Here is a 27,821-nt window from a genome sequence, read left to right on the forward strand (position 1 = left end):
GAATGACTGTTGGTGACCTAGATCTACAAATTCAACAGTTGTGTTTACATTTTCCTTTTTACATTCATCGCAGAATTCGTTAGAATCGGGATTTGCTGCGTGATCGTACGTATCACCCTGTAATTCAGGAACCAGAGCTCGGATCCACACAAAATGCAACAGCAGCTGATGGACCTTTCATTTAAAATCAAGTTTGTCAAAATCAGTTCAGAAAATTCCGAGAAACCGATGTGAACAAATCAACAAATTTTGTTTTGTAAGCATACTCTTCAACTCGTAATCCGGAACAAGATGTCAGTTGAAAATGAAATTCAATAGCAACCTATGGGAATATTATACCTTTCATTTGAATCTTAGTTTGTAAAAATCGGTTCAGCCATCTCCGAGTAACCGATGTGGACATTTTGTTAAGAAATCCGCACATACACACATACATACATACATACCAACAGATATTTTGCAATCTCGGTGAACTGAGTCGAATGTTATATGAGACTCGGCCCTCCGGGCCTCGGTAAGAAAGTCGGTTTTTGGAGCAATTGCATAACCTTTCTATATGAGAAAGACAAAAGAATAATATTTAATTAGCTTAATCAGCATGAGTTCAATGTTATCTTCATGTGATTATAATTTGAAATGTTGGTGGAATGGGTTTGAAAGTGGAGGAAATGGGGGGGGGGGGGTTAGTAGAGTGGGAGTGGAGGATGTGTCAGAAATCCTTCATCTTATTTCGGTATACGGGGTGGATGAAGAAAATGCGGGCGTGAGGGTGGTCCAAGGGGAGGGGAGTGATGAAGGAGGGAGGTGTAAGGGCAAGGCGGGGGGAGGGGCGGCGACGCAATACTCAACTGCATATTTTGCCTTCCATTTTTGACTTGGTTTGAGAAAATCGGTTCAGTCATCACCGAAGAACCGATGTGACTTTAATTGTGGAATATGCCCGGAATTCCGGAATCATCGATAGTGGACAATATATTCAAAGAATGTTTGATTGGCAATCAGGGATCTAGATCTGCGATTAGAAGTAATTTGGTGACCATTTCAATAGTTTTTAGCTCTGAGGTATTACGATTGTACCGATTTATATGGGAAATTCCAGTGTATCCTTACTAACACCCCTGTAACTCCGGAAGCAAGAGTCAGAACCGAATGAAATTCAGCAGAAGTCAATGGTATTACTGTATCTTTCATTTGAAATCAAGTTTGTAAAAATCGGTAGAGAATTCGTTGTGGAATGGGTGTGATATTAGCTTAGGAACTTGGCGGGTTCCCCGGGAGCGTCATGATCCGTCATAGGTGGCCAATGTGGTCAAAGCTGCTTTGACTGATCATTAGTGATCCAGACCCGCAAACTAGGATGTATGTACATCAATTTTAATATGTTTTACATCATTTGAACATAATGGTGGTACCAGTTTATATGGGAATTTGCTGTGTGACCGCAATCTTCAAACCGTAACTCCGGAACCGGAAGTCGGATCAACTAAAAATTCAATAGCAACTTACGGGAGCGTTATACCTTTCAGGTGAAACTAAGTTTGCGAAAATCGGTTCAGCCATCTCTGAGAAAATTGTGTGAGTTTAAATGACACACACACATACACACACATACATACTAAAAAGTCGATTTTTACAGTGATTGCATAGCCTTTCTTTATATGAGAAAGGCAAAAATTGGAAGCGTAGCTTTTTTCATTTCATCCCGAATATTTCGTTTCTATATGAAAAATAGATAAAATAAACTAATTACCGAAAAAGTTATCTATTTCCGGTCAGTATTTTTAAAGTTAATCATCAGAACTTTAAAAAATATGGCCTTCCCAAAACAGTTGATAGAATTCCCGTAAAACAACTTGAATGGCTTAGAAAGGTTAGACTTAACACTAGCGACTAGTACTAAAATGAACGAATGAGTGAGAACACAATTACGGCAAATATTTTAAGGATTCGTCACTAAAAATAATTCGATCATCTAGGATATACCATTTATTTATAGCCTAACTTGTTAACTGTACGTATAGTATTAAAATATTTAAACAGTTCTGTGAATACGATTAGATTCTAAGTTTAAGAAAATTACCACCAAGCTTCAAATTTGTACCCAAGATCATAAAAAAATCTCAGTTGCACCTCAAAATCATTCCATTAGTCTGATAACCTGGTGTTTAACGAGATAAAGACAGTTTTTCGACTATAGTCTTGAAATTTGTTTCGAAACAAATTTGGCGGTAAACACTGTTGACATGTAACTGAAGAATTTCCTTCTTAGAGTCGTTCGCCTATTTAGTATCCAACGGGGAAAACAGATTGTTTTCACAAAATTGCTTACCATTTTGATATGTTTTCCCCGTTGGATATCACCAAAAAGTCTTGAATAAGATGGCTATGGCAATAATTTTTATAACCCAGAAAAAAAACATTTAAAAATTGTCTATTCTCTGAAAAAATAACTTTCTAATGAAAGAAGCTAAAGGTTCAGTATTTTGAGTTAAATTTCTTTTCTTCAAAATATTGGAATAGGGCAACCGGGGCAAGTCCGACACCTTAAGCTCAATCCTTTTTTTTAAATTTCACTAAGCTCCCAAAATTGTATATTCTGTGCATAATACTTGTTTAGATGATTCTGACCGAGTTTTAATTTTTGAACGTTTCAAAAAATTAGATTCATTAAAAATTATTGGCTTCCACAAAGAGGAGAAAATTACATTTTAAAAACGCTGCGGGTAAGACCGACACCCCAAAGGGACAAGAGCGATGTCTTGTTAAACTTTCTTTTTGTCCATTTTTTACATCTATTTTTCATGATCAATGTGACTAAAAGCATATTGATTTGCGAAAAACTACGTCTTTTAATCAAAAATATTCGTAGCTCAAAAGCAGTATAGTGACACTTTCAATGGCCACTTGCTTTTCGATGAATTTCAATACTTATTCTGGTAGTTTTAACCATTCCTTTGTCATGGTACTCATACACTCATAGGACTCATGTACGCATATCTCCATAACGTACAATGCCGTCTCCACCCACGCAATTTTTTTCGTTCGGAATTCTCGTTATGGAGATATGCGTACATGAGTCATATGAGTGTATGAGTACCATGACAAAGGAATGGTTAAAACTACCAGAATAAGTATTGAAATTCATCGAAAAGCAAGTGGCCATTGAAAGTGTCACTATACTGCTTTTGAGCTACGAATATTTTTGATTAAAAGACGTATTTTTTCGCAAATAAATATGCTTTTAGTCACATTGATCATGAAAAATAGATGTAAAAAATGGACAAAAAGAAAGTATAACAAGACATCGCTCTTGTCCCTTTGGGGTGTCGGTCTTACCCGCAGTGTTTTTAAAATGTGCTTTTTTGCCATCGACAATAATATATTTACCAACATAGCCTAGACACTTGACACTCTTTTCTATATGCTTCAATGCAAATGAATATCATTTACAGGTATTGCTATACATGACTCGCATTCTTTTTGTCGCTCTCTGTTTAAGTGGCTTGAAAGCACATGTGACCTTATCGGAGTTTACTATTTCAAATTACGCGTGAAAATACTGCATCTAAAAATTCTATTCTGCACAAAAATCATTTTTCAGAAATCTATGACCAAAAAGACAACTTTTAATTCCAAAACATTCTAGTGATTTCTAGATTTCCTGATGACTAAATAAGGCCCATCAATAAAATAGGAACACCATATAATCTTAAAAACGCCATCAAGAAAAAAAAGAACGAAAACGTGCAAAGAATATTACATTATTTTTACAAACATTTCAGAATATCCTGAAATAATGTTCTTGAATTCGTGCAATTTGTTTTATTCATTTACCAAATAACTTTCATTAAATTTTATTCTAGATACAATTTTTTTCTAGTTCATCTACTTCATGGGTTATATTCGTTTTGTTTATTTATTTTTTTTATTTTAAATATTTCACTAATTTTAAATATATGATCATTTCATTTTAATGATTTTTGTCATCTAGCTTTTTTATTCATTTTAATCATTTGAGCTCATTTTACCTATTCTGTTCTGATTGCATTCCGATCAGTTTATTATTTCAGGCATCTATACGAATACGTATCATTCAGTCAACTTATTTTTTCACTTTTTTCATGTTATGCAATTTTATCTTTTGTTCGGTTCACAAAATGAATAAAATGATTTTAAAAATCAGACTAATTTTGTTCAGTCATTCATTTTATTTATTTCATTTAGAACATTAATTAGACACAATTTATCTTATTCTATTTATTCTATTACTTTTTAATATCGTTGATTCTTCAAATAATACATTTTATTGAGAAAAAAAGATAAAATGAATAGAAAATTTTTTTCTATTCATTTAATTTTTTCATTTTGTTTACTTTATTCATTCTATTCATTTTATTGAGCTTGAGCTTGAGCTTGTGCGACCACCCCTGGCTGTTACTTCGTTATCGATCGGGATTAGCTGAAGTTGCACAGGGAATCAGTAGATAATTATGTTTGGGATTAGCGAAACATCTTTCAATGTGCCACTCCTGGTAATCCTAAAGAGTTTCTGATCAATACCGACGCCGCACAGTGGCACGACGAGTGACAAAACCCCAAAAATCAATGTTTTGTAATTCTTTTGTAAATATTTATTTTATGTTTCTCACAGTTTGAATAAAGGTATTTCAAAATTTTACTAAAATCGGACGAAAAATGAATTTGTAACATGTCGTTGAAGCAAGTGATGTCGAGGATTTCTGTTCAATTCAATTAATTAGAATTGTTAGTACCTTAGAATTTCAAATGACGGTATCTCAAGAACTACATAGCCGATTGGAGCATTTTTAAGTTCATTGGAAAGAAGAATGAATATGCTAAACTATAGATGTGAGATTTTTGTGCAAAACTAATTTACGTTTGTACTGCCTCCAAAAAACCCAATTGAAAAATTTCATATCATATCAGTAATTTGTCTTTATACGTCTTTCAATTTTTGAGATGGTCTCCCATGTGTTACTTATCATGAATCTGACTCAAAATTTAATGTAGTTTCAAGATATACAGGGCTCATCTTGCGCATTTTTGCGCCGAAGTTGGTATATCTATGTTTTTGAAAATACCCATATGGAGACGCCCTGTAGCTCATAAATCTCCTTACGAATTGGTTACCTAAACAACATCATATTACTGAAAAATTAGTGATTTTTACCAGTTTTGTCAACCATTTCTGCGATCCGATGTAATAGGCAACTATGATTAATGTTTATATTAACCCTTTAACGACCAACGCATTCAAATGGGTTTACATAAAAGCAGTCGAAAAAATGAAATATGGAATTTCAAAACTGATAGCAGAAATGGATTCAGCGACCCAAAATTAGGTAAAACCACAAGTTTTTGCCATATAGACCAATTTTTATAATTTTGTCACAACTTTGCATGAACAGGTGCCACTGTGCGCCGGCCAGGCCCGAAAGTAGATCGCGGAAGGAAAGGGAAGGAATGGTTATTCCGATACTTGCTTTTGCTAGAGGCCGTATATACTACTGCGCACTCCATAAGTATCACGGGAGGAGGATATTTTTGTTAGTAGAGTATAGAAGTTGGATATACTTCTTCTTTACCGACGCCGTTGCACAGTGGGACGAGCCCGGACTTAAGTCCGTACATGAAGGTTATGCGATATTCCCACTAGTATTTTTCTCGTATCAGCTGAGCCATCAGAGACATTTTCGCGAGATTTTAGGTGATTTGAACGTAAAATGGATTTTTGACAGCTTGTTGAAGGTCATAACTCAAGTGTTTTTTGCATTATTTGACCATAGGAACTACATACGATTATTTTCATTTTTCAAAGAAACGGTTGATTTTATGCATTGCATTACTTCACCAAAATTATCCGTGTGATAAAATTACATCGTAAAATCGCCAAAAATTAGTCACTAGTTGGTTTAGTTAGTGTTTAGATAACTGTTTGTCATGATTTTTTATTGAATTCGAACTTCTAATGCGATAACAACAACGACGCCCGTGAATGCCCGCGATCACACTATACTCATTCGAAAGCTTTTAATTTTCTCTTTAAAATGAGTCTATGCTAGTTTTGCGAAAACTTGCGATAAGCAGTCAAAATTTAAAAAAACTGTCAATGGAGACGCATGGTTATTAGTGATATTGAATTTGAATAATCACTTTATAGCTAGAATAATGATATTAATACATACACAACTTTCAAATAGCATTGGGAGCATGATCTACAAACGTTTTACTAGTGATCAAGAATAAGAAACCGATTGGGAAGTTTGGTTTTTAGGTGGTAAAGCTATTAAGAATGTTTAAAAATCAGTAAATATTCCCAACCATCTGAAATAGGTCAAAATGTTTCTGGAACTATTTTTGCTAACTTATGCAATAACTGTCAAATTGAGTGAACACAGTTGAGTTCTAGTCATTTGGTGAGACTATATTGATCCGAGTTTGCATAGCACTGATATAGCTTAAGGGTCTGCGATATTATCCATGTAAAATAAGACCATTTTTAATTTTTACGCGAAAAAAGGGATTTGGATTTTTTATTTAAGATACGAAATAAGCAATCTAAGTAACTTAAAACACACCTGTGAAAAAAAAATCATGTTGATTAGTGAATGTAAATCAACATTCCACTAAGACGCTCAAAATGTTTGTTTTGGAAATGAATGAAAATGTAGTTTTCATGTCAAGTAACCTAATAATGAATTAAACGTCCCAAAATTAGTCTAACACATCTTATTTGATCCTTAAAAACAAAATAGTCATTTCTAAAACCCCATAATGAGATGACAATCAATTCGTTTCAATGTGGAAAATAAATTTCAAATTTACTATTGAAAAAAATCATTACAAAAGACAATATATTTACTTTTGAGCCACTCTAATAAGTAGTAAATTTAATTTCTATTTTCATAACCAAAATAGCGCACAAAAATTTCTTTAAAAAAATTTTGAACCTTCACAACAAAATAATTATTTTTGAGCCACCCTAATGTATAAAGAATTTTTTTACAAGTGTTCATTAAAAAAAGGATTTAGCATACGAAAATTAACATACACAAATTTTAAGAACGATTTCGAAAAAAAAAATTTTAGGGCACCCTAATGAATGGTAAATGTTTATTTTTAAAATGTTTTCATATCAAAAACGAATTCAGCGCACCAAAATTACATAAAAACGTCCTATTTGAACCGATACGGTAAAGTTTGGACTTTAGTCCACCTTTTGTTCTAAGTCGTGCCACTGTGCGTTGGACCGGGGACCAACGGCTTTACTTCCCTTCCGAAGGAAAAATCTCAACGACCTCGGCTGTAATTGAACCCAGGCCAACTGGAATGAGTGGCGGTCACGCTTGCCACTCAACCACCGGCGCTGTCTTCATTCTATTCACTTTATTGATTTTATTAACCCCCTGTTTGCCTTGTTATTTATGAACAACACCATTTCAAACAGCTATAACTTTGGGGTTAGACAAGATTTCCTCACAAAAACTAGTAAAACTAATAACTGTAACTATTACCGTTTATTTGAGCGCCTACAGAAATATCAGTAGATCTGAAGTTATTGCAATTTTCTTATTAGATTCCACTGGAGCAGTGCTGTCAGAGACATTTTCCGTTATCGGTGAACAATAATAATCGGATATATCTTCTTTGTCTGCAAGTATTTTTGAAAGCTGATAAATCTTATCTATTTAGACTGCTTTCGGTTGCCTTTATGCCGGTTCGGTATATGGTTTACTGTTTACAATAGATGTAAACAGTAACATTAGATATTGGAAACAGTTTCACAGTACTAGAATTAACTCGTCTTTTTGAATCTAAAAATCAATTGTTGCATTTTTGCAATCGTTCTGAAACAAACACTTTCCTAAAATATTGCAAGTTGAGTTTCTACGGCGTAATCGATTTGCAAAGTTGTCTTTGTCCTGAAACAATATGCGTTATGCATTATCCAGTTCTAAAGTATTACAGTCATGGATTTTTTGCATTTAAATCGCACGGATCATATTTTGGACCGTTAGACAAATGTTTACAATTCTAAATATGTCAATTCTATACCTTTCTCGTAAAAATAGTTTATCCTAGCGGAATGCGCTGACTTCTGGGTAGTTGATCAATATATTACCTGCAAAGAAAAGAAATTGAAACAGAATTAATTAAACAAAAATTTTATTTAAGTTTTCAACTAAAATAAATAAAAAAGCAAACAGGAAATAGTATTTCTGTTACTGTTACAACGTTGTTTGATGCAGAATTCTACTTCAATATTTACGATAGAACTCCACCTTACGATTAATTCCCGCATGCAGTAAACACAATGTCGTATATACAGGTGTGACGAAGATAGCACTTTAGTATTAGTAAGATGAGTGGTGTGAGTGATCACAAAATAAATCGACTCACTTTCGTTCCGCTCCCATTGAATCGTGTGAACGTTATGACGTCGACCCGTTGCGCTTCTGAATTGTTTACGTATTTTTGGTTGCCAACACAAGCAAACCGTGTGTTCTGCCACACCTACATATATATACCACATTGGTAGAGATAAAACAGAAAGGTAATTGGTTTTGCTTCTTCATTCGTTGTTAGAGTTTTGGCTACTTTTGCTATCATGACAACAGGTTGCTTTGCTTCTTTTTCTATGCTAGCAGAATGTTTTATATATGAAGAATGGTTTTTCGCCAAGTTGGGATTACCGTTTCGATGTTATCTCATCTGTACGTGGCAGTTGATTTAATCGCACACATGGATGTTAAGTTAACCCTCAAAAAGGCAAGCTAAAATTGTGAATTCAAGAAGCATCGCTCCCAAGACCCAATGCAATCAAAAGCCTCTATTTGTCGTTTAATCCGTGAGAGAATAGAAAGTCTGAAAACACTCGATCATTTGTACTTCAAATTACAAGTTCATTGATACTAGATAACTGTAACAAGCCAAGCCTTGCCTTTTTGAGGGTCAAAAATTTGCAGAATTAGAACACCTGTACTAAGGAAACAGCATCTGTCACCAGTCGTTTTAATCTTAATTTATGTGTGAGATCGAATCGACTATTACATAATTTTGAAACGTTAATCCCAGCTGACTAAAGTAGGTAAAGTATTTTAATAACAGGTTACTCTCTAGCCTACTGAAGTAGGTATTGCGCAAAAGTGGTATAAACCAACTTTCAATAACCCGAGGGTGTACTGAACTAAATATTCTACATATATTGCCAATATTTACGACCAACACATAACCTAACTATTAACCCTAAAAGATATGATAGATAGTCAGGAAGCAGCATATATAGTTCCGAATAGAAAAAAACCCACTACGACGTAGTAAAATCGCTTACTGCAAAATAAAGGCGCAGTTCATTTCTATTTTTTGCCCTTTTGCCCATGTATGTACAATAAATGATCTGGCGAGGACACATTCGTGAGATACGCAAACATTCCTCCAACCTCGGATCACACTACTCAGATACCATCTCACCTTACCAGGATGGAAAAGGGAAGCTCAAAGTTGTGTCTAATAGGTGAATATGGAGTAAATAAACCGATAGGTGTAGGAATGTTCATTGCCAAACTTTAGCTGTGAAGCATATTTCAGTTTGGACTGTTGTTAATTAAAGCGATAGTGATTTTTTTGTCAGAACCGCAAAACTAAACAAAAGTTACACACTATTTCAATGCTATACATCAATGTTAACTAAACCCATTATGCTATGTGAACCAAAATGAATCCAACAATAACGTTATCACTTGGAAATAATTTCCATTTCCAAAATATTAATACATTCCTAATACGTACATACCATACGTATTCCGTGGCATACTAATCAGAACTGATCAAATATCCCTGCATATCCCTACCATGATCTAAATCTTCCTCCCCTTTAGTCCCTTCACTGGGCCACTCGATATCACCTTGAGACGAATCGATATTTCTATTTTTAATACCTACATAACGTAAAAAATACACAGACTTACCACTCTGTTCCAAATGCTTAAATCCAGCTAAAGCAACAGAGTGGCAGTGTTACATGAATAAATAAACCACCGTTTATTCAACAGGCAGTCGGCGGGAATAAAATCATTACAACATAGAAGCATTGAGAAATTCCTACCAAACAGGCGCTTTTGATTTGTATGAATGAAACTACACGACTATGGTAGTTGCTATTAAAGGATAGATTTTCTACTAAAATATAAAATAGTAAAATAATTTTTACTTTTTAGCGACATTCAATTAGCTATAGAGATTAATGAGTAGGGAAAGTTGTGAAAATTTAGAGCCATAGCACTCAAGTGAGAGCAAGGATGTGAAATATACAGATCGGAGAACTAGGTGTGGTGGAGGTAAAGTCTGTCTTTACCGTTGGGACATGTTGGTAGACTTGAGCGATTCGTAGTAATGCTGCCTAAGCTCGACTCCTAACAGCAGAAGACAAAAGATTAATCAGTAAGATTTTAACGTCAAAGTTAAAAAAGTTAAAAGATTCTGTCAAAGAAAACCCAAAAACCGACTGAACATTGATTTTCGTGAAGCTTTCGTCTTAGTGATCCATTTAGCTCCTGATACCATAAGCCTTTTACTGCCTATAATCGCAAGTCAGTCCCATGTAGATATGGAATCCCGTAGAATATGGGACTGGCTTGCGATTATGGGCAGTTTAGCTAAAGACTAAATTTAATGCCATTAAGTTCCCATCGTTGTCGCGATCTACTAGGATAGTCTCCGACGGTAATCCGACTGAGAGTTCCCCGGCAGCGGAATTTCCCGTTTCCTTGAGCCATTTAGCTCCCAGGCGGTGAAATTGCCCCACTCTGGCTGAGAGTACAAAGGCGGCGGAATTTCTCTCGGTATTGCATGTTTGTTCCGTGAACCGATTGGCTCTCAGTTTTGTTACGATACACGTGAGGCATTTAACTCTCCGCTTTGTCGCGATCTACTACCTCAGCGGTAGACCTAGCGACGACCACAACGAGCCAACCGGTAAGTTCAGAGGTCTGTCGCCAATTTTCACTGCCTGTAAATAATCTCAGAACTTTGCAAAAGAAACTTAGAATTTTAAATATTAGGCACAATATTGTCGAGCATATTCGAATGTCCCCAAACCCCCTGCCATCGCTACTACACCACTGGCAACAAGTTGCCAATAGGGTTCTCATACGCTATAAAACGAAACCTATGATGAAGAAATGCTATTACGTTGCAAGAATACATAGGAATGAAAAATAATTTACGGCCTTATACAGGGAGTTTGGTTCATGGTTAAGAACCTCTCGAGGGGTGATTCACTGTCATATTTGGAGAAAAAAATAGTTCCACACATACCATCAAATCTCAACCGTTACAGAGTTATTGAACTTTTTGTGTTAAAAACTTATTTATCTCAAAATACCTCTAACTCAAAAAGTATACTCAAGGTATCAATGACACCTCGCAAAAAGTATGTATTTCAAATCTTTTAAATCCATTGGGAAGGTGAGAAAATTTTCCATTGAGTGATGCCCTCACATGTTTCAGCTAATGAGTTTAAGTAGCCTTTTCAAAGTAATTTATTCAAAATTTAACAATTTTGATCGATTTTTCGTTCATTTCTCGAAAATCTTTATAGTTAACATCATCATTTTATTAATTCAGATGATTAGTCTTGAAGAGCTGCATAATTCGTTCTTTGACATGATGCACTTATCTTTTCTGGTTTTCATGTGTTTGGGTTATTGAACTTGGCTATTTTTATCTTATTTTCACTAATACTAGCTCTAATTGAAAAAGTGTAGCACTTATTTTTTTTTCTTTTCATTCGGAAGCCAAGAAAATTTTACAGAGAAGAATGTAATAATGCCTTTCAGTTAAGTGAATTTAGCATTCTTTTAGAAGTAAATTAGTTTAAAGTTAGTGTTATTATTAGCATTTTCGATAATTTTCTTAAAATAGTAAATAATAAGGATAACCATTACTATCATGTAAATAATGCATCTCAGCAAGTTCTTCAATTCTGTTTTTGACTCCATAAAATTACCTCTTATTGTTTCGACGCAAAATCATTTTTATCACATCGTTTCATATGCAAAAACAACGATTTCGAATCCACTACATTTGTGGTGAGATCATGCTGTGTTAACTATTAAATAGCAGCGAAATGAAAAGAGATATGGATAAAGTGTCAAATAACAAGTTATAGAGAATGTTAAGAGGCACCAAATGAACAATATTAACGATTAATTTTGTAGATTAATAATTGGAATAGTTACAAAACTCCTCGAAAAACGATAAATATGAACAATTTTACTAGAAAAAAGTCATTTAGTACCCTTAACTAAGAGATATTCGTGCATACATCCATAGAAAATTTTCTCAGCTTTTCAATGACACCTCGCAAATAACGGTATAAAGTATATTATTTAGATTACAGTCTTTTAAGCACTTGCAAGTCAATCACAGGAAAAGTTAAGCAATGTAATTACTAGAAAACGAGAAGAGATATGAATATGATGTTTAAGAACAAATTATGAATCGTCCTAAAACACTACTTTTGGATAATAGATATTGCTAGAATCATAATTCATTGTTTAGAGAAAATCAACGAAAACCGCCTCAAAACACTAACTTATAACTACTTTACAACTAAAAGGTAATTGAAACTAATTAACTGATAGATATGAGAACACCATTCAATAAGAAAATTTTTCACCTTTCGAATGGAACTAATAGATTTAATATACAAAGTATACTTTTTGAGTTAGAGGTATTTTAAGACAAATAGATTTTTTACACAAAAAGTTCAATAACTCTATAACGGTTGAGATTTGATGGTATGTGTAGAACAATTTTTTCCTCCAAATATGACAGTCAATCAACCCTCGAAAGATTCTTAACCATGAACCAAACACCCTTTCTAATTTCAATTAATTTGAATTTATTTCTTAACTTTAGTGTAGAGTAGAATGGGGTCGAATACGTATGGGCACCAAATCGGGTTTTTATCATTTTGGGGAAAAACCAAAGGTTTTTTACTTGTCAAAATGTTTTTTTTTCTCATGGGAAGCTTGGGTTTTTTACAATTTTTTTTTTTGATATTTTAATAACTGAACATTTATGTATTGTTTTCCAAACATTTTTTATTCATGAGCACCCTTGTCATTAAATTTTCCTTATATTTGAAAATTCTGATATATTTTGGTAAATTTATTCATTTTCTAATCGCTGACCCACGTTTATTTACAAATTTTCTAGTTAAATAAGTGACATGTAACCTGTTCATTTAAAGTGAACACCTACCTAATTTCGTCAAAAGTGGAACAGCCCCTAAAATAAGAAACAAGTGCGATAAAAGTGGCTCGGGCACTACCATTCTGATTTTCACTAGTCAGAGTAACTAGGTCCATTGTTCGCTATATAAAATTTATCTATATTAAAAAAAAACCTTCAGTATAAAAACCCTGAAAATATAGCCGATTCTTACAAAGGATTTTTCTTTATTGGACTTTTAATGTTGAAGGTAACGTTATACAGATTTTCCTGCAAGAGCATTATACTGTAGGTTCATCCATGCCTACTTTTTTGGGTGAGAACTTTCTAAGCTGAAGGAATTTTATATTCGATTATTACATTATAAGATAGTTTTAATGGGATTGGAAAGTATTCTTGCGGCTTTTATTTTCAGTCGTTCGAATATAAATACTATTTTTTTTTTAAATTGTTGATGAGCCTTAAAAAACCGATTAAACGAAAAAAAACCCTTGATTTAGGGAAAAACCCGGTAAAAACCCAAAAATAAAAACCCGGGACGATGGAATTTTTCCCAGTGGTACATCACTGATCACGTGAGCCGGAATGAACATCTTCAATTCCACACTCTGGCGACGACGAGGACACCGAAGAAGCCCTTCGCAAGTTCAAAGCCAGACGCAACTGCCGAAACAACATGTTCTTTCAACATTTTCTTTCGCGGTTTCATGATTTTTCACATCATTTGCCACTTCTTATTTTCTTACCTGAATGACGTCAATTTAATTTTTAAATAATCTGCTGTATTCATACTCTTCAAATAAAAGAAATATCTTACTCCCAGATTTTTAAACATCGAAAAAAGTACTTTCGCCTTATTAAATTTAGCTAGAAAAATATTTATCCAGCCATAAAATCAGTTCAAGACCATGTGCAGAGTTGTTTGAAATGGAAAATGATTACGGATGTCTTTTTAATATCACTAGTACTCCAGATAGATCGTTAATCATGTACTATGAGTCATGAACCAGTTCACAACTCCATGAATAATATTTTATGATTTTGTGAACTATTTCACGAGCACGAATGGTCAGTTGTGAAAATTATACTAGGAATCCTGAACTGGTTCACGAACACATGAATGATATTTTGATTGAACTATTTCACGGCCACACGTAGTCAGGTATGACTATTGTATTAGTAATCATGAATCAGTTCACGTTTTTATGAATAAGATTTCATGATTTTGTGAAATATTTCAAGATCACGAATGATCATTCACTGAGAATTATAATTCAGTTCACGTGTACTTGAATAATATTCTTCAATTTTGGGAATTATTGCCTGAGCTCGAATGGTAAGTCGCGATTATGATACTAGGAATCATAAACTAGTTCACGAATATATATTTTTTTTTTAAATTTGAAGATCTATTTGAAACGGCTCAATGCGTTAGCACAACTAAGTCGTGGGTCTTTTAATTTTTTACTATAAGTAAAAATAAAAAAACAATAAAATGCTAAGAATGTCGGTCCTCCAGATCTTGTTCACGCAGTTTGCTGCTGCCTGTTGAGATCCTTTTCCATGGCGGTGAAGCCGCTTGGGGGTCATTCAGTCTGCCTTCTCTCGCGTTATCGTCCCCGTCCATGCCATCATCGGTACTGCTTTCTTACTGTTCACGAACCTCTTCTTATTTGTTTCTTGTTCTTACGGCTCGCTGTTGTAAATTCGTCTTCATCGGTGTGTTCTTCTTTATTGGCGATGCTAGTTGTTGGTTTGGGAGCGGTTGACGTGGTCGTTGTACCTGCATGATTGGTTAATTCAATCGTTGTTTTTGGTTTATCTGAAGGTGTCGGTGGCTGCTTGTTAGAGTTGGCTGTAGTAGATGAGTTTTGACTAGTTGCTTCGGCGCATGTTTTTCCGTAGTGGGCTGTATGGTTACAGAATTGGCATGTTGGGGTCTGCCCGGGATATGTGATTAGCGTTGTTTGCTTATAGGTCACGCCGTCCCTCGGTGATTTGCATTCGATAGTCATGTAAGAAGGTATTGGTTTAGTCACTCGCATCCTCACAATACGACCGCCGTTGGGAATGCCGGTGAAAAAAATTCTCCAGGTATCATTCGTAATATATTCTACTTCTCCATATTGCGACATGATTTGTTTGATGTAATCTTTCTTAGGTTGCGGGGTCAAATCATGGATACGCACGTCCACCATGTCGTTTTCCATATGCACCGGGATCTTGATTCTGGTGTTATTAAACTCGACCTCGTGTTGCATGTTGTTCTTTTCAATGAACTTTTCTGCCTGTGCTAAACTTCTAAACGTGATCAAAACACAGTTTTTAACGTGATGTAGCTGAATGTACGTAACTTCGGCGAGATTAAGTTCCATTTTAACTTTAACTAATTGCTCCACTTCCTGAACTGTGGGTCTAACACGAGTTTTACTAAAGTTGATCGAAATCGTGTTATCCCGTAGCACGGACACTTTTGTTTCATTTGGCAAACTCATTTCACTCCACAGCCGGGGCAACAATACAATATTGTTTGTGCACTGATATGATAATGACTGCTTAAGCGATAGGCACCGATCGGCTTGTAGGTAGAATTGACCGTTTCACTTGTGTGGGTCGATTTTTAGCTTCTGCTCAGGGCGAGATGTGAAGACAAACTGAATATATAAAAATTGTTTCATGGTTTTGTGAACTAGTTCATGATCCTGAATGGTGAGTTGTGACTAATTCCCTAGAAATCAGAAATCAATTCATGTATACATGAATAACATAGTGTGATTTTATGAACTATTTTGTGTAGCAGACCAGAATGCTTCCATACAAATAACAACATCATCTGGTCTAAACCATATCGAAGCTCAACATATATTTTAGAACGGTTTAAAAGTTAGACAGGTTCAACAAGATCTAGTACGTCTTAGAGCTTACGGCAATAAATGTGTCAAAAAGGGTCGAAGTTTGTTATTTTATTGTACAAAAAATGTCACATCACGGGTTTGAATTATGCTCTCCAATTTACCCTTGAAAATAGGGTGACCATATCAGAGAAGTAAAAATCCAGGACAATCGTGAGGAAACCCCGCCTTCTTACTGATGCAATGTAAATTTAATGCTCTTTCAGGCCGTGCATGGCAGATTTTTTTCGGTGATCGAAAAATTTTGCGCTCCATTTTCGCAGACAGCTAAATCTAATCGGATCTTTATTGCATGAAAATGATATAACCAAGCACTTCTTCAGGTTTACACACAAGCTGGAGAATTCTTCAATTGAGTGAATCAGACGAAATATCTCGATATCATGTTAGTCGTGGAGTCTTCAGCACTAGATGTACATCATTGAAGTACAGCAGAAACATTAAAAGTACCATGTGCCTTCCTTGGGATATATGTTGATGTTGAAGTAAATGTGGGTAAACCTGGCATTCGATCCGTAAAGTAGCATCGAAACAACAACAAAAATTATAATTTCAAAATATTTGCATTTTAGTGTCAGTTATATCGTAGTTCGATTTATTAAAAGCGGCAGATTGATCGCGATACTCTATACTCTCTATTATGTACTATATTGTGGAATGTTAGACACAGAAGGTTAGTCTGTGTCAAATGTTCGCAGATTTCCATCGAGATGGGAATATGTTACTGACAAGAGATGCTCGAAACATGGGAATAAGCAGAGTCATCAAAATGTCGATGTGATCGCCGGATCCAGCATTAAAAGACGATTTAAACCAAGAAAAAGCTTAAGTAATGATCGTGTCGTCGACATTGATGGCACCCAGAGTATGTTCCACGACCGGAATCGGTTCGAATTGTTACTCATCGAAATTGCTTTTGGCTTAGAGGAGAAAAACCAGGACAAATCGAGCGTTTTGCTCGATGTCCATGGACATCAGGACAGTCAGTTGAAAACCAAGACATGTCCTGGGAAATTGTGACGTCTGTCCACCCTATGAAAAGCAGCCAGAACTTATGCCAGAGTGGACAAACTGAATTTTTAGTACCAATCGAACATAGAGGAGTTTTGGTTCTGCATATCTGTAGATTTATGTTACACTGAACATCTGAATGCACTATCCGCCATATGTCAGACTCAGAATACAATTTTCGTTAGGTTCACATTTTTTCAATTGTCGTCGAGATAAGACATGATATGATTTATGAACTTGCGTGGGATCGCTCTTTTTTTTTTTTATTTCGATTATAGAGGTTTTAACCTTAAGGTCATTCGCCTCTTCGGGTTAGAAAAATCTCTTGTGAAAAATTTCTAACCCTATGTGCGGGGTCGGGACTCGAACCCAGGTGCGCTGCGTACAAGGCAATCGATTTACCAACTACGCCACGCCCACCCCCTGGGATCGCTCTATTGCTATTCGCAGAATGTGAATATAGAAAGATACAACGACAAAAGTATGGTTCAGTGAAAAGAAAAGTTTTCGCATACCAAAGCAGTTCTTCTTCTACCACTTTGCTCGTTAGGAGCAGTAACAATTTTGTGGAAAAGTTCAACTTGTGCGTGAAACTTTTGCATCGGTTCTATTTGCCATATACACGTAGGGTTATTGTTCCCTAATGCATCTTAGCTCCTTCACTCATCCCAACCAATTGAATACATTATTTAGAGCACCGTCTGTTATCCATCAAGCCAAATTTGCTATTGTGCTGCTTCTGCGGATTGATGCAATGATATTATTACTCTTTCAAACGCAATATACTTAATGTAGGACAAGTATCCCATTCATTCTCACCAATGAGATCAATAAGAGCTCATCTGCCTTATGTTTTCCATCTATCGTCGTCCAACCAACCACTTTCGTTGTAGCAATTCGTGAGCCAGACTGGTCCATTACAGCACACGTCCAACCCAATTGTCCCTATATTCATAGCTTGGCGAAGACGCCGACACGTGATCCAATTAAACATGTCAAATGCCGAACAATAACGCTTTGTTTTTGAATTTACATAAAAAACTTATCGTTATTGTGGCGATAAATTCATTAACTTTTTACTTACTTGGTCCAGAATAGAGAGTATAGGAAAAATAAAGACCATTTTTCACACTACAAGTGCTATTCGTACGGCCGGGCATAGCGTAGTAGGTAAATCGATTGCTTGTACGCAGCTCGCCTGGGTTCAATTGCCAACCCCGCACATAGGGTTAGAGATTTTTCAAAAGAAATTTCTCGAATCCGAAAAAGAGGCGCATGACCCCAAGATTAAAACCGTATATACCTGATACAACTAGATTATGACGTTGATAGCACAAGTTCTAACAAGGGATGCTAAAAGTTTATTTCTGGAATAGAAGTTGCCAGTTTGCAGGACCCTCTTCCGCCTTGCTACGAATACAGCAGCTATAGTCCACCCCGGGTCAAAATATGCGGTAGTTATCTCGCCACAAGACGAACAGAACCAGTAATTTGGGCTCCGACAAACACCAGACCAGACCGGAGCTTGGTTTGCTTTGTAGTCGATGGGAAAATGTCAATAGCATAGCAATAACAGCATAACGATATTTACCTATACTTTCCGAGAGGAGATTTCCTCTGAATCCTTTGTCGGATTTTCCGATCACGTAAAAGCGATTGCAACGAAGTGATTGAATTATGAGATTTGCAGCATTGAGCGTGGCATTCCCCATTTCCACGGTAGGGCCATGGAAAATATGCAAGGCTGGGCGACGAATTCGTGGAAAAATCGACATTATCCTGTGGAACGAATTATGTATGTTTGAACAAATAGCTCTGAAATTGGGTTTTAAATTGCTTCGTTTCCAGTAAATTCCAAAATCGCTAGAAACAGGGAAAAGATTGGGGTATTTGTGAATCAAGTTTATTTTCCAAGGTAAAATATCTTTGGGATTTTCTTACTTTAAAAAATCGAACATATATGTACCTAACATAATGGAAACCGTACTGCAACTTCAACACGGTACAAAGAGCTAACGAATTTATTTCTTTGTGATTGAATATGCGTCATTCTACCACCCAAAGCCCATTGCATGATTCAGTTGCGTATATCAAACATTTCCTGGAAAAGATTTTTTTCCACTTACTATCACTGCCGAGTGCGACAAACTGGATTACCAATATACTTCGATTGAACATACCCTAGAGCTAACGTACCATCGAATTTACGTACTTCCTGTTTCCTCGATTTGACGTACCGTAAACCGGGGTGACTTTGATCATCGGTGTGACTTTGATCACTCGAAACTTTTTTCGTAGATTGCTTATTGAACCAGAACAGTCCACCGAATTATTTTAATTTGAAATAATTTTTACTCTAAACTAATAAGATACTGATTTATTATACTTATTGAGTATATTGTTCGGTTTTTGGGTACAAACACTACAAAAAATCGAAATTTGACTTTATCTTATTTTTACGAAGCTTCGTAAAGTGTCTTTTTTTATAAAACAAATCTCAGATATGAGCAAGAGTAATAAATTACAAGCGAGTTTTTATTTTCCTTTAGAGTGGGATGTGCCAAATTTACTTTAAAGAGTTTGTTTATTTTAAATACATTTTTTTAGGAAACAAGTTGGCAATTATTTCAAATTATTTTAAGCTAAAATTCGCAACATTTTTTTTTATTTTTCAATATTCCAACGTGTTTAAATGGATGAAACTTTTTGTACATTGATAAAGCACTAAAATAAAACAATTTGAGCAGTTTTAAAGGTTTTCAGAATCTTTTATTCTAGTTGGACACAAATTATACGAATTTTTGTTACTCGAATTTTACAGTACATTCAAATACTTTGTATAATACCAATTAACATCTATTTAACAATGAGTATCTTCCCAGAATTAGTTTAAACAAACATTTGAATGAAAAACATTGACATCAATAACTTAATGTGGGTGAACATGCAAGTTATCAAAGTCACCCCGGAATACGAAAACAGACTTCAACTTGAAATCATTTTGGGAAAAACAGCTGAAAGCGGACAATTTTATGTCAATCTTGTTCTCCATACATCAGTACATGGCTAAAAATATTTAACTTGAAAAAAATGTGTTATGTCTAAAAATATGTAATGATTACTCCGAAAAGTGATCAATGTCACCCCAGTTTACGGTACATTTTTATAACATTTATTTTTTTGTCAATGATAAAGGGTGAGTCGTTAATTATTGCGACACTTTAGATTTATTATTAAATCGGCTATAGTTAATAACTGTAGGTCATAAGTGGTTATCAAAATGAAACCAGAGTTTTACAGTTGTGCAATGCAATGTATGTATTTATATCATCTTACATACGTCTGTTAAGTTTTAGAAAGAGTGTGAGTAAAATGCTCGTCAATTGCAATTGACGCCCTCCATTAGAGCCTGTACAGTCGTTTCCTGTATGTTTTTTTTTCAATTTTCCCCCTTCCTCATTATTTCCTTTTCATCCTTCGCCACTCCTTTGATTTGGTCAAGTTCGCGCGTCATCATGGGGTCCATGGTAGCATTTCGTCGCTGTTGTGCTATCTTATGACAAGCGCCATTTTGCACATTTCGAGAAAAACGATTTTTAAAGTTTGAGATTGAATATCTTGAATGTTATAAATGGAATAAACAATTCAAAGAAGACAATTGATGCTTTTATCTATTCTGTATTAATATCTCAAATATTTCGAAGATCGGTTGACTATGTTGTGAGTTTTTATTATGAATGTAAACAAAAGTCGCACTCACACGTGTCATAGGAGTGTATTGATGACAAAATTTGTATGGCGTGTCATATTCGTGCATGGAAAATTTTCCATAGAAAAAAATCATCAATTATTAACTTTTATTCATATCTTTGGCTTCATTTAGTCTATAAACAAACGTTGAGATGCATTTTGAAGGAAATGAGTCAGGGAATCGAGAAAAAATAGTTATTTTTGGTTACAGTGTTGCCAAATATGCTACATTTCCAGTTTAAAAATAAAATTGCATTTTTCTCACAATTCGAGCATTTTTGTTTTGAAAATGATTATGCCATTGTGTTTCTCAGATAGTTTTACATATAAAAACATCTTATACATCAAGATAATTTGAGCCAATCCTCAGACACAGTCATTTGAAGCAAAAAATTAAAAATTTCTCAGCGCGTTTCTCGCTATATCTCAGTAACCAAGCAGAATGTCAAAATTCTGTAAACGCCACTTTGTAGAGATTTTTTAGACAAGTAATGTGGTATATCTAACTCAATTTACCTCAAAATGGCGTTTGTCATAAGATAGCACAACAGCGACGATTTACGCACTTATAAATCAACATACGAGTTTTTTAAACAAAGAGGACAATTAGGTGTTTCATTGTCGAAATAAGGGGAAAATTCTCGGTAAAAAATGTTTTAAAATCAGAGACTTGAAAATTACATCCGCACGAAAATGTACTACTGATTATCAAAATTTGATTAAAAATCTTCACGTTTACAGTATTCAAGGCCTACTGTATGTTTCCTAATTCAAGGTTAATCATTGTTGTGTACCTATTTGTATTTATTTACCTCATTTGGGGATTAAAAGAATTGACTGTGTAATGTTCGGAATCGTGCAATTATGGAATATTACTGTTTACCATGCATTGCTCGAAAAGTTGGGCAATGTAAACATAAATAGAATCGAATATTCGAGATCTGGGGCGACATGGAACCAGTTCGAATCGACTTTTTCATACAAGCTTGCATACAATAAACCTGTCGTTTCGAGGTGCGTAATGTCACCCCTGGTTTCTTTTACAACTGACAGTTTACCGAGTGAAGTTCCTTATCCGAAAGTCCAAGTGAGTTCAGGGAAGTTTAGTCCGTTAGATATTCCAGAGTTTGTAGGATAATACAAGTGGCGACGAGGTACATACGGACCGGCGTGGAAGACATTCTTTGGCCAAGAACGAATATTTTGGGAAACTGAAAGTACAAACAGTGAAAAGTCGAATTTGTTCAAAGCCATTTTGGGAGCCAAATTCTTTCGGGTGTTCATTGTGCGGTTTTTCTTTTGGCAAAATACAATTACAAAATACAGTTACAAAAGACTTTCTTTTATTTTATTGATTTTTTTTTGCGCTTGGCGATTCTTTTGTTTTGCATGATTCTAATAACATTAATAAAACTTTTCTTTATATGCTTGAGTTTCTGGACTAGAAACCTACCGGGGATTAGAACATCCATTGCCACATGCTGTTGAAATTCGGACCAGGACCTGGAACCAAACAATTCGTTGGAAAATTTATAAAAGCTAAACCTCCGGTAATATACGATCAGGATTGGTCGGGAGAGTTTTTTCACATTTATAATTTTTGCCGTAGTATTGGGCACATTATTCATAAAAAAATCAATTTCGCCTAGCTTTTACATGTGAAAAATATCAATCCGAAATAGCGAAATAATTTTAATTTATTTAGCGAGCCAGTGCTGCCAGATTTATTTGATGTTTTAAAATATTTTATTAGTTACTATTTATGGTTCCATAAGTGAATATTTTTGATTTTATTTTTTTGAGGTCAAGTGATGCCAGTATTTTGTTTTTTGGGTTGTTAAAAGTCAAGTGATTATTTTTTTTGTTATTTACAACAGTGATATTAAATCGCGTAATTTTTTTGATAATATTTTTTATTCAGTTTCTAGTTTTTCGCTATTAATTTCTTGAAACATGGTGCAATTCTCCACTTCAATGGAACCCTTTAGGAGGGGTACATCGTTTACTTTTTGGGCACAACGTTTAGAGTTCTTTTTTACAGCGAACAAAATATCTGAGAGTGATCGCCAAGCGCATTTTGTCACTCTTGTGAGACCATTTGTCGACTCTGAGTTGAAAATATTACTGCTAGTTTGGCCGATGTGCCTCCAGCAATAATGATTGAGAAATTAAAAATAAAATTTGACAAAATTGCTTCTGGTGTTTGCCAGCGTATTTTGTTCAACCAGCGCGCCCAGAATGCTGATGAGTCAGCTGAAGATTTTTTACTAGCACTCAGGCTTCAGGCTGAGCTGTGTGGCTATGGGGAATTTACAGAAACAACAATACGTGATCGATTGTTGGCTGGTTTGCGAGACGATAGGTTGAAGCTAAACATTTTAAGTGAAGCTGACCAAACACTCGAATCAGCAGAGAAAATTTTACAGACCTGGGAAGCAGCGAAAAACTACGTTAATGTTCTGGCATCTGTGTCTTTTTCTAAAAAACTGTCGCTTCGGTAAGCCATTGAGGGTTGATGGACAAAGAGTTGAGTAGACCGACAGTTACGGTAAATCCAGTAAATTATTCATTTTCTTCGATGAAACCAGGTGGCAGGATACCGGTAAGGGCAAGACGAGTGTAGCCCCTATTTCGTTGCTCAGTCTGAGCATACAAATTTCCAAAATTATAAACCATTTAAACAACAGAACCGACTAAATTCTAGGAGTATTTTTAAGCTGATATGCTATTTTTGTGGACGCAAAGATCATTTGAAAAGAAACCTCTCCAAATTGAAGAATTACAGGAAGGAAGCCGTGAAGCTGGTACCACAATCTAAAACGGGCTTTTCAGGTAGTTCACACGATCTGACACAGCAATCAGGCCAAATGAGGACAGCGGAATCTGACATGAATGTGGCAGAAGAAGGTAGTTTTAAATGTATGAATGTGACAGCCATTGACAAATTAAATGAATTGTGTATTGAAAAGGAAATGGAGGTTGACTGTGATTCCCCTGTTTCTGTTATTACTAATACAAAGTATTTTCCGTTATTTACAAAACCTTTGCAGAAATCCTCCAAGCAATTGATAATTGCTAATAATGCAAAACTAGTTAAAGTTGGGGAGGTTGAAGTCAGAATTGACTTTAAAGGAAATCAGAAAAAATTAAACTAGTGATGCTTAATGGCAACATTAATTGGATTCCTCTGTTTGGTAGACCACACACCAAAAAAATCTGAATTTTATTGTTGACGTAATTGCAAACATGACACAATTCAACAAACCGTATTTTACGAAATGACAGAACATTACCGTGTTTCTTTTAATTTTACCTGAAACATATACTTTACATGCGCAATGACATAAAATTACACTTCCTACCATTCAGAATAAACGCTGTATGTGGAGTAAAATTACATGATTGACAAAATTAAACGTCATGTAAAATTAAAATCAAACGTAAAACTAAGTCATTTTTGATGCTCGTATATGTCATGGTCAGGAGACGTAAATTTACACTATTTTTTCTAGGTGTGCATGGTCGAATGCTTTTATTCTAAACTGGAGAAGATTTTTCTCATTTTTTTCATGTTAGATGATGAAACTGAAAATAGCGCTTGTTCAAATGACTTTAAAATTGAAAAAAAAATTGGAAATTTATTTAAAGGAAAATTGTCTTTGTCGGTAAATGACTACGAAGCAGATCTGGAAGCGATATATAATAAATCAGCTATCAATTTTAGATACAATTTGTCAATTGATTATTACAGCATTGCTTCAGTGACAAAAATAATCTATTTCATCAGCTGTTTAATGACTGTATAACATGCGATTGCTTGAAAAATATTAACAAGAGCTTCACTACTGTAATTTCACATCAGCATAATTTGAATTTTCCTAAGAGGTGTTTGTTTTATAAGGACAAATTATTTGTGCCGCAGTTTTGGCAAAGAAAACTTTTAAAATTCTTACACGTCAATCGCGGAAATTACTTTACACACAGTTCCCCTACTCGACCTACAATCAGTAGAATATAATAAATTAGTATCAATCACTTTGCATCATTCCTAATCAAAAGTGTTTGAACGTAACAAAAAGCGTAACAATCTAGTACCGCATTCTTTCACCAGCCACAGATGACTGATACTTCTCTATCCAACGGCTTCAAATGGGTAGGAATGAATATAGGAAGAAGACGAAAAAAGACTCATAACCCTATATTTTCCATGATTTAACCATTGGATTAGTTGAACATTTTTGATTGAGAAAAGGTACGCTAAATCGAGATGTACCTGTAACTCGAAATGGAAGCAAATCTGGCAAGAATCGTGAACACAAAAATAATCATTCTCTCTGCCCGAGGGTCTTCGACCTAGCTGTGTGTAATAAGAATGCAACAATTCGCGGATCAACGTAGAGTCATTGAAAAATGAAAATAGAATAACGAGCATGCGATAAGAGCATCTGTTTATTCATCTTTTCCGAAAAATATTTTTCGACCAGGATGTGCTGCTTTCACAACAATAGGCGAGTTCTTAAATCCACCAGCAACTCATCGATATTTTGATGACTTTTTGTTGCGGGAGAGTAAAGCGACGCGCTGTGACACCAGTGCGCAACATAAACAAAGCTTGCTTATGTTGCGCGAGAGTCATCGAAATGCTCAACTATTAATCGTACGGTGAGGGCCGATGATTTGGTCAACAAACAGATCGTGCTCTCCCATCGAGTGGCAAAGAGAATTTATATTTCCTCCTACCCGGGTTGCCACATTCACAGATTTTCCGGTAATATCACAGATTTATTTAATCGTTTTTGGAAACACATTTCTGTTTCATAAATAAAAGATTTTTGACATGGTTTATAGGATTTCAGTAGATCATTGTAAAGGTCCTGGTATTTCAACAGATTGCATGGAAATATTGCAGATTTTTTTGTTATGTAAACTTGACATTTTTTCCTCTCTAAAATAGATTTTAAAGTGGCATCCCTGCCCTCTACATACACCTGTCAATCTCAACGAGAGCAGCAGCAGTTCTCGTTCGTTCCTACAAGCACAACCTGTAGAAAAAAATTAATTTAATAAGGTTTTCTGGGGATACACATTCGGCCCGGATCCTGGTGTTTACTCGCTGTTTTTCGGGAGTGTCTACAGATGTCTACAGAATCCGGAGCAGCATGAGTCAGAAAAACAAGAAGCTAAACAGCATACAAAACATGAAAGGTTAGTAAAGTTCTGGGAAATGCATGGTCATTGTTGACAAAACTATTCGTTTGTTTCAGGTAGCTCTGAATGCCCTGCGGATTAATCCTGATGTGACAATCATCATGAAACTATAGGCGCATTCGACTCATGCTACTGACGGTCTACTTTACGTTACTTTGCATGCCATATAACCAGTACAGTAGGAAGAAGCAGATATACCTGTTTGAGTGATAAAGTGTACCTACTAATTGTTTGAGTCGATATCGCAGTCTGCATATATGCCAGCCCTACATGTCGTGCGTGAGGGATCCCAGTAAAGTTTAGCCGGAAAAAGCTGGATCTTTGTCTGGTTCTTGGTAGTACCCGGCTCTAGTGACCAAACCGATTCTAATTAGAATGGAATGTGTCACTGTGGTCGGAATACCAACTAGAGCCAGCCAGAGTTCCGGGTGGGCCAACTGGAATAGGGGCAAATGAACATGGAAAGTACATAATTTGCGTTCTGTCTGGAGGCGATGCGAGACGATTGAGCAACAGGCCTAGGATCCTGAGCAAGTTCAATTAATTACGAACGATGTGATACGCTAGAAATAAAAGCTAAAAGGTGATTGATTATTCATAATAAATAGAAAGATTAAGAAACTTAAAAATTATTTACTCATCACTTATTGAAAGTATTTGGTACGATAATACAAAATGTGGATTTCTTCGCAGGCTTGAGACGTTGGGTCTCAGTCTAAAATTCTAATGCTCAGTGATTTATAGAGTTATGCTCCCGAAGTATGGTGATGCTTGACTTTTGGTTAACAGCCAGTGCGTGATTCTGGTGGCGGATGACAGCAAAGGGACTGTCAAGCAGGTTGAATTATGTTTGCTGTCAATGTGCAACTAGACCCAGATAGATGCAGTATCCTATGGTTGTAGGTTTATCCCTAAATATTTAGAATAAACATCATTCATTAGGACCGCACCGTCAAATAAAATGGCTTTGTTCTCAGATATAAGCAATTTTAATTAGCATCACTAATACATGTTGAGATCAGTAGCCAGAAGGTGAAAGTTGGATATTGTAGTAATTCGATTTGATGCGTTAGTCAAGATTAATAAAATGAACATTATTGCAAACAACATCAAACGTAATTACATACTAGTTTTTATACAAAATATCTATTTTATTGTGATAGCGCTGAATTGTGTTGGTAGTTATAGTAGAAGTATTTGAAGCAGTAGCGGATTCAGGGGGAGGGGGGCTCCTCTTCTATTATACAACGCACATAGGAGTAACTAGAACAAATTCCTGGCCAATAACCAAAATTTTTTCTTTCGATATTTTGTTTCGTTATATTTTTTTACATACCTAAGAGCCTACTGAACAACGTGACAAAATTAGAAATATGTCAAAAATCGTTACAGAATCTGCACTGGTAGGTGAATAGATGACAAATTGTTCCAAAAACTAGTTATTGTCTATTTTTAGTTTATATTAAGGCATAATAACAGCAATAGCACCAGTAAATAATTTTGGCCAGGACTCGACCCCAGTTACTCCTCTGTGAAACGTATGAAATAGTTGAAAATATAAGTAGCAATGAAGTGTGTGCATCATCTATACTGCCAACAATCGCCAGCCAGTCCCATGTAGATAGGGAATCCCATAGAACATGGGACTGACTTGCGATTATGGGCAGTATAAGTCTGCTATAT

At 35.3% G+C, this 27,821-nt stretch overlaps 1 protein-coding gene across 6 annotated transcripts in view; it reads right to left on the reverse strand.

Moving 5' to 3' along the window:
* Positions 1 to 27,821, reverse strand: part of LOC131683853 (calcium/calmodulin-dependent protein kinase kinase 1-like) — a 461,007-nt gene that overhangs the window by 306,993 nt on the left and 126,193 nt on the right. Inside the window, exon 1 of one of the 6 annotated variants that reach the window (XM_058966210.1) lies at positions 7,841 to 7,847. The exons of the other annotated variants lie outside the window; for them this stretch is intronic. The gene's annotated coding sequence lies outside the window, so the exon portion shown is untranslated. Of the gene's footprint in view, positions 1 to 7,840; positions 7,848 to 27,821 lie in introns of those variants that run through there. 6 annotated transcript variants of the gene reach the window in all.

Source organism: Topomyia yanbarensis, chromosome 2 (genome assembly GCF_030247195.1).
Source record: "Topomyia yanbarensis strain Yona2022 chromosome 2, ASM3024719v1, whole genome shotgun sequence".
Lineage (NCBI taxonomy): Eukaryota > Metazoa > Arthropoda > Insecta > Diptera > Culicidae > Topomyia > Topomyia yanbarensis.